Genomic DNA, 9,325 nt, shown 5'->3' on the forward strand with positions numbered 1-9,325 from the left:
AGAAAAGGTCTAAAGGAGTAATGCATGACCCCCATTGATACAAGGAGTAAGCTCTCCCTTCCAATCCAACTGTTGGTAAATCGAGTATCGAGTCTTTCCCGCACACGCAAACAAAAGTAGGTCGATGCACAATCTTGATGAAGAAGACTAAGTCCTTCAACTTTCAGTGTTGAGCTAATGAGGACAAATATTCTTACATATTCAAAATTTCACAAGATCCTACATCACTGATAAGATGAAAATTCACTCCTACATTACAAACGCAAAGAGACCTACAATACTGTCATGCATACAGTTCATTTTGGGTCATTTAAAATCAATAAGTGGTTGTGAGCACCAAATGTTTCAATTGTGTAGGTTCACGACAGCCGTTGTTTACAAATTTGAATCGTAGATAAAAAGAATGAACTCATTTCAACGAAGCAACGAACACATTGAGCCTTTTGTTGAAACATCACCACAAAGAGCTAAGATTAACTGATAAGCAGTAAGTTCACTGAGTGCTCGTCTTTTACGTTATTTTCGAGAATGGTTTGGCCTTATTAACAAGAATTATTTTTAAAAAATCGTTTGCCAAAGGTTTACTCATGGGTTAATCTTTTACATAGAAGCCTTAATACCAATTTAACACATTCCTAAATGCATAATAAGTATTGGAAAATTGTATCAACGGAAAAAAGCTCATTAAATTATTTAAAGATAAAAAAAATTAATCTATATTAATTAATCATAATATCTCACAGAATATATCTAGAGTTTATGCCAAAGCGGATTGTGGAACGTGGGAAGATCAGAGGGCACGAGGCATTCAGAGAGAAGCTGGATGTAAAGTTGAGAAAGACGCTTGAGCTTATTCACTGCGGGCTTGATCATATTCTCAAGCGCACCACAGAGTGGCTCTTTAGATTAAGAGTAAACAGGAGAGCTGTGGTATTTATATTTCATTCGGGAAGTTATATCCGATCATATTCAACACGGCATTTATAATTACATGTCAACAGAGCAATGCTTCAAAAAAACAAATTTTAAAATTTGCTGATTATGTAAATATGGACATTCGAATATCAGTATAAATTGTAAAGGAAATAACATTTAAATAATTTAAAACATAATTATAGTTTTATATGTAGTTTAAAGGATTGTTTTAAGAAGATAAGTGTTATATATAATTAGTAAAATAAGACAAGAAGTCAAATTTACTAAAATATAAATGGCTCACAATTTAAAAAGATCTTAATGTACTCAACTAATTAGTTCAGATTATATATAATTTAAAAAATACATATCTTCTACAAGATTATAACAAACTGTGCGTTCCTTATTTCGTTCTTTATATGTGATATTTTTTATATGAAATGAGTAAACGAATGGGTTTTGTGAATTACTTGATTGGTCTATACATCATACGATGAGCTTAAATGATGTGTATAAAGCGTTGAGGCAATGGTGAACGCTGTAATCGTATCTTCTCTAGTTAATGTTATTACAACTGTGACAAAGCCCTTAGAAACAACTATAATTTCATTAGTTATTACTTTGATTAATATGTTAGTTTGACATAATTATAAACTTTTAATAACAAAATAGGTAATTTAACAGAAAATCTATTGTTCATATTAAAAAATTCACTGATTTACGTATATTTTAGTAACAGCATTTGGTAATTTTAAAAAGTAATATTGAATGTTTCAATAAATGAAATAATCTATAAAGTAAGTTAGACTATTCATTCAAGAATAATACTAGAACTCAACAGTCTGAAGACCGTTAAGGGCAGCATTGGTCAACAAGAATCGAAGAGGGAGGGAAATGATCTGGAAACCAAAACGATAAAGATCAGGCCAAGTGAATTCCAACCCTTGCTTTTCTGAAGTTTGGCTCTTTCTTTTGTTGCCGTCAACAAAGTATTATACATGTATAATGTATAAGTATCTTTTATATATTGTAACGCACTGATGTATATTTAAGTAACAGCATTTCGTAACTTTAAAATTATATTGTTTTTTCAAATAAATGAAATAAACTATATCGTAAATTAATTAGGCTATTGGTTCAAGAATAATACTAGAACTTAACAGTCTGGAGGCCGTTAAGGGCAGCTTTGGTCAACAAGAATCGAAGAGAGAGGGAAATTATTTGGAAACCAAAACTATAAAGATCAGGACAAGTGAATTCCAACCCTTTTTTATTAAAGTTCGGTCCTTATCTTTGGTTACGAACAACAAATTCTTATACATGTATAATGTATGTATATCTCTGAGACACATAGAAAACAATTTTTTAACAATAATATTTATATTATTCTGACTATATCCATGTGCTTTATATTAATCAATAATTTAACCATAAGTTTTGTTTGAGTTGTATCTTCCAATCCTATTAGTATTTACTTTTAAACTAATTTTTTTATAATTTTTACAATACAACTTTGTTTCCTCAAAACGTAGCAAATTTATTTTGCTTATTTTGCTTGATACAGATCAGATTTGAGGCTATTTATCATACCAAACTTTCCAAATATGTAGCAATATTTGAAACTGAATTTCTAAAAACTATTCATTCCACCAGTTGTAGTATAAAATCACTTGTATGCATGAAATGCGTCTATCCCAAATAATGCAATCATTTTTATCATGAAACTTTAAACATAAAATCCTATAAACTATGTCAAAAATCAAACTATCCAATTTTAATGAAGGAAGTAAAAATATTCTTATCTACAGACAACGAAATATCGCAATAATTGCTTAACCAAACAAAGGCCATAAAATAAGTTTCAATCCTTGATCATGACCATTGTTCCGGCATGTAATCAGGCTGTATGCAAGTAGACCCAAAGGTAGTTAAAATGAACTTTAATGGAAAAATGGAAGATAAATGTATAATATTTTGTAAAATTTGATATAAACAATTTATATATTTTTATAAAATAAACCAAGTACTTATTTTACATATACCCTTTATATAGTTTCTTATTTTAACAATTAAACAGACGGAACTAAAGTACTTTGTAACATTTAAAAATCTATAACTAAACTGCAACAAAAATAAGGAAAATAAAACGGTAACACCAGCACTAAAATTATATGACAACATAAAACGAATAAGCTACTACATTAAATCCCTCGTTCTACAGCGTATCGAAGAAATAAATATCTACTAGCAACTTCGGTGTATCTCTATGTAAGTTGAACTCGTATGGTACATGAATACAAATCTAATACCTCTTAACTATAAAATTTAATGTTAACCTGTTGATAATTATTGATGCTGTTCATTCAAGCGTATATGTTAACATAGTAGGACTACGCCTCAACCAAATAGTATTTTGGTACAAATAGTAAAATGCAGTATCATAGCGACCATTGTTGTATATTATGTAGAAATAAACTTTCATGCAAAATATGAAGTCTGCATATTGAAATATTTCTCGAAATGTATTACGCTCGATAATGCAAATTTTGGTTTTTACATTAGTGTTTATATTAGTGTTTCTATAATACAATTCCAATTTTCAGGTCAGTATAAAACATTGTTCGTTTGTCTTGGAATAGTTATTTACATGTGTTGTTTCTTTGTTCTCTTAGGACAAGAAGCTTATAAATTGCACTTAATCCTGTAAGAACCTTTGCCCTGCTTCCAGAGTGACAGGATATTCAGGATGGGTAAGGTTAGGGAGTAAGGGTCGCCTCCTATCGAGATCCATGAGGAAGAATTAGGGCACTACATCTCAAAGTCATGTCCCCCTATAAGAAGGGAGGCCAGCTTTGAACCAGCCTCTCCAGTCAAAATAGGCAGGGGGTGGCATACTCTAGGTGAGGTTAGCAAGAACCTCTGAGGTTAGGGAACAAACCCCACCAACTCCAACAGTCATCTCCCACAGTAGACTAGACCTATCAAATAGCCCATGAACCCTAGAATCTCGACATTTGCGGTTAGTGACGTGCCGCTCCTGGACATCCATAAGGTTGCCCAGATTGATGTAACACATCGGTTTTTGCTGTGCCCAGTGGTGGGTTCAACTGGAAGGTATAAAACAGCCAGAAGTGATCCCTGCTGGGTAATGCTACATGTGTTACTAACAATATCTATTTATTTCACAATTGCGGCCATCATGGTTACTCATAAAATGAATTATTAAACAATATTATACAAATTTAGTTGGAATTATTATCCATCAGGTTTGTGCAAATTAAACATCTAAACTACTTATCCATCTTCGGTTTAAAATGTTGAGATGATGGCAATATGTAAAATTTACCCTCCATACGACTTAGCCAGTAGGTATTTTTAACATCAACTTTATAAAATGAACTTATTTATTGGGTACATTTAAATTACTAATTTTGTATACTTTTATGATACTAAATGCACATTTGGTAAACAAAACTAAAATCAGATAGAGAAACTGGGCTCTTATTAAGCAGTGATCCCTGCAGGGTGTAGTGCGGTAACTTTCACGCTTAACACATTATACAAAGTGCCGGGTTATAAGCGCCTTAGAACGCAATGCGCTACATCTCTATAATGCTATAGTGCTTTAAAAATGTTTATGACACCACGTTAATATGTTGTAATACCATACGGATTTGTTTTGTAGCTTTAATACTGTGGCAGATTAATTAAGCTCTTGTTTTGATATACCTTTTACAATTTCATCCGAGAGTACATATGATATGCTATTGTTAGTGTCCTATTAATCAGAGAAATGGAGTGTAAACGTTAAAAAGTACATGCAGTATTTATATCATATCTGCTGATGTTCTTAGAACACTTACACAATGACAAGTCTTTTCAACATGTGACTTTCTCGGTGGGGTAAAATATATAGTAAGAGAAGGAAATGTCTTTGATACTGATGAATAATAGGTATACACCCTATACTTATCACTTATTAAACTTAATTTTATACATTTGAAACTGTATATGAAGATAATAATTCGTTAATTCTAAAAATATTAAAAACATAATTTTGATTCCATTATTTATAATTCCGTTTTTCGTAAAGCGTTGTTTGACTATGTAACTTTAGTGTATTAACCTTTATATGGTTCTGATTATTTTTTAATAATTCAGAGGTTAATAAAATTGTATGTACGCTAATAAGTTTTAAAATGTTTAGTTTTATAATAGTTACGTTCTAAAACAATGATATCTCAGTTTCACTTCGTAATAACATTTTTGCGAGTAGTAATCCTATAAAAATATTTTATGTTTTTAACAGTTTCAAATATACGAGTTAAATTTGTCGTAAATACGTACATTATAAGCTAAATTTAAATAGTTTAAAAGTTTACCAACTAATACAGTTACCTACGCTATTTTTGCATTTATTTTAAACTACTTATCAACCTTTCAAAATTTATATATATATATATATATATAATATATATATATATATATATATATATATATATATATATATATTTCTCACTGATTTCCATTATGTTAAATTTATTCGTTACATACTAAGAGGCGTCACGTTATTATTGTTATAATTAGGTCTCGGAAGTACCCATGCCAGCATTAACTTGTATTGATTTTCGGACATTGTTAAAAAAAAAAAAAACTGAAGGTTCATCAACCAAATTCTTTTCATAAGTGAAGATAAGGCAACAGGTTTTAAACTATCATTATCTGATATTTAACATAATTCATTTGTAAAAAATCATTTTCCGGTTATTTCCATAATTTTCAAACTTTCTGTCAATTGTGAGCAAGTTAATTAGGTATTTTGTTAGTGAAAAGCAATTTGTAAAGCAGAAAGTAAAGTTTAATTTCAAGAAGAGATGGTGCCTGTCTCAGCTTTATTACAGTTGTAAGTCCGGTAAATCACTTGGACTTGATCGCCTTCTATAACGCCTTGTGAATTAATGTCTCTCTCTCCTTTCATTAATCTTTAGTCTTTCAAATTTCCTTTCATTTCATTACTTTTCCTTCAGCTATACCTCATCATTTAAGTTTTCTCTACAAGCACAATCAACCCTACCCACGTTATAAATCATCTGTTAGTGTGACCTCTTAATGTTCGACATGTTTATCAAAATGGATATACGTATTCTACTTAAAAATAAATAACTATCAATATATAAGTTCAATTTATTCGTACAGTATTGAAATGTAGATTCATAAAAGGATTGGAATTAAAGAGTAAACACCGATATAAAAGGACTAATCAAACTAACGATAATGTTGGCTTAGTGTCAGGGAAGCCTATCACTTGAGGGGTTGGACAAACTTTGCTTCTCTGTTCATCTACCTTGAGAATGACCTGACCTATAGACTACACTTTTTGCATGAGGCTTCATTTCTATGTAGGCGAAACCTGTTACCCGACGCGTCTTGTAGCGTACTCCTACCATTTAATGACAGTACTGATACATAGTCCTATAACAATCTTCTACTTGTAAAATATTGAAAGTTTACAAAGGAAATTATTGTCTTAAGATTTTACACTTGTTGTTTGCTTTGACATATAATTGTCGCAAAACGTTTTAACCAAAATATTTTATCACAAAAAATGTATTTTCATCACTCTATAGGGTTGAGTTAATTTCCGATACACCTAAGATATGCGAAAATTATAATTTCCTTCGTACTTTTCAGCTCTTTTCTCTTTCCCAGGAAGTCTGTTCGCAGGACATTTCGACAGTGAAATGAACTTTAGATTTTACCATGCACTTCAGGAAAGCTTATTACTCAACAAGTTGTTTGACGTACTCCTACCTTTTTGCCTATTAGTACAATGTAATAGTCATCACAGAAGTTGAGCTAGTCCTATGGATTGATACGTACCATCATCAAAATCAATACCACTAATATAGGGATGAAGTTTCATATCGAATTTGAAGTCTTTCGGTCAGACCGTTGTTGAGATATCGTGTGGCCAGACAGACATACTGAAATACATATTTTATTTTAAAGAGATAATTTAGGCTTCATTGGTAAAAATGCTTTGCTAACGCGCGGGCAATAAATTTTTAGATAAAATAATGTATTAAACATAAAGACTACTGCAGATTTCTTTTGGAGAACACAACTTAGAAATTAAATGAGGGAAAGAGGTAAAACTATTTGAAGTTATCTGCAATCACATTGTTATTTGTGTCTCTCCACATTCTCAGAAAGGTGCCTGAAGAAACAAGTTTATTGGATGTTGCGGGTGAGATAAAAGCATTTCTTTGTCTTACAATTAAGTTTTCTTGTTTCATTTCGTTTCCTTCATCTCGTTTATCAAGACCTTAACTTTATATAAATGTGTCGAAATACCATTAACCTAAACTTCCTGTTTAGTTAATTATTCATATATTTTATGCACTTACTTATTTTCATTTAAGTTTATTAATTAATTAATTTTTCACTTTAGTAGTAACCGCATTGTACATTTTGTTTTTAAATATTCCAGAAAAGTTGCAGCGTTTGATATAATTGGCTTACAATTATAATCATCGCTAGTCACTTCATGCAATTAAGAAAATTGATTGTATTAATTGATTGTACTAATTATACTTTAGATTTTAATCGATTGTGTTTTTTATAAAATGCATCAGCTTACTTGATCACACAGATACCAATGGTTTTCATCAAAAAGACTTAGTAGGTCCCCTCACCACAAATTTAAGGTAAAATGTATTAATTGTACATTTTAATACTAACCTATATATATATATATATATATATATATATGCGGTGTTTTTGACGAGTTTGAATATTTTATTTATAAAAATGTAAAAGATACTTATTTACCTACCTGTTAGATAACCATGATCGTCCTCTAGCTTCGATTACTCAAAACTCTGCGATTGAGGTTATGACGGTGTGAACTATCTACCTGGACTTAGTGCTTTATAGAGAAGTCAGCTGATAAGCAGATATGCATATAATTGACAACAAGAGAAAACCTTTGATACATTACAAACGTGTGAAGCAGCTCTTAGGGAAATTCTTTCTTATTGGCCTTTTGACCAATAAGAAATGTAACGTTTTGAAGATAGGATGTAATTAGTGATTGGGTTTAAGCTTGGTTTAACTAATCCTTGTTAGAAAGTAACTCCACACACCCGAAGTAAATATACTCTTGATACAAATCAATTGTAAAAGTGTGAGACAGATCTTGGGCAAAATTCTTTATTCATGGCTGTATGCCTCTGTGATCACGCCTGTTACAACAAATTATAACCTGTTACAAACAACTGATTAAACTAACTAAGGTTTAGTAACATTTATTGTGCCAAAATATATGAACACTTAACTTTTATTTCGTTAAATCGTTCTCAGTCTCTTCGCAGGACACAATATAAAAATAGTGCTTGTTGAATAAAATGTTTAATATAAAATTGATCTTTTTAAGTAATATTGTATAAATATACACGCTATTTAGAAAGGTTTGTTATAATTTTGACTGGTTTTGTACTACATATTTTTGAAATGAAGTACGATATCCTTCGAACATGGCCTATAAATGCAGTCGACTGTGTTCCATATATCAATTTACCGTCATTGATTAATTACACTAACAAGAGCTGCAGTATACAGTAGACACTTGTATAATCGTGTCAAACAGTATTATATACCTAATGAACAGAACAAACATCAATATTGTGTGTTGGCACTAAATGTTAGGATTAAGATAAATTGACCGTCAGGCTTCTTTGTTTAGATCATGTACTAAACTATGGAGAATTACGATTTAAAAATCAATGGTACGCTTTGGTGAGATTTAAAATATACTCACTTATTATTCTATACGGTTAAAGCATATATACGAGTCACATTGGGTAATTATAACATTTAACGGAATACTGAGGCATAGGATAACACCTAATGTATCAAATGCCTAAGTATGTCTTTTCTTTAAGGATAAAACGATATGCCAACTTTCTGTATTTAGTACTTAAGGGTATATAAGACATGAGTTACAATTTGAATTTTCATGTTAAAAGAACCATTCATCAATTATAAAGTATTATGGGCTCTATGTCTTGGAGAAAGGGATTTACCAGTGAATGGAAATGATAAACGACATACTTCTATGATTTTTACGATATTAAAACTTACTGCGTGTTTAAATAGTAAACTAAGAGCCTACCGTTGTTTTATTATTGTATTGAATTTATAATACATTTCAGTCGTGTATATACTCATATACACTACTTCGCTTTTAATTTTTTGTATACCTGATGGTAAAAAACCATTATCATGCTACAAGATAATCAATAAACACAGGGCTTAAGTCAGCTTTAGACTATACAAAACAAAACACTTTATTGTCACAGCCCTGTCCAATTCTAAGAAAATGGCATTATTATTAGCTATTAGGCATGTC

Source organism: Homalodisca vitripennis, chromosome 3, assembly GCF_021130785.1.
Source record: "Homalodisca vitripennis isolate AUS2020 chromosome 3, UT_GWSS_2.1, whole genome shotgun sequence".
Taxonomy (NCBI): Eukaryota; Metazoa; Arthropoda; class Insecta; order Hemiptera; family Cicadellidae; genus Homalodisca; species Homalodisca vitripennis.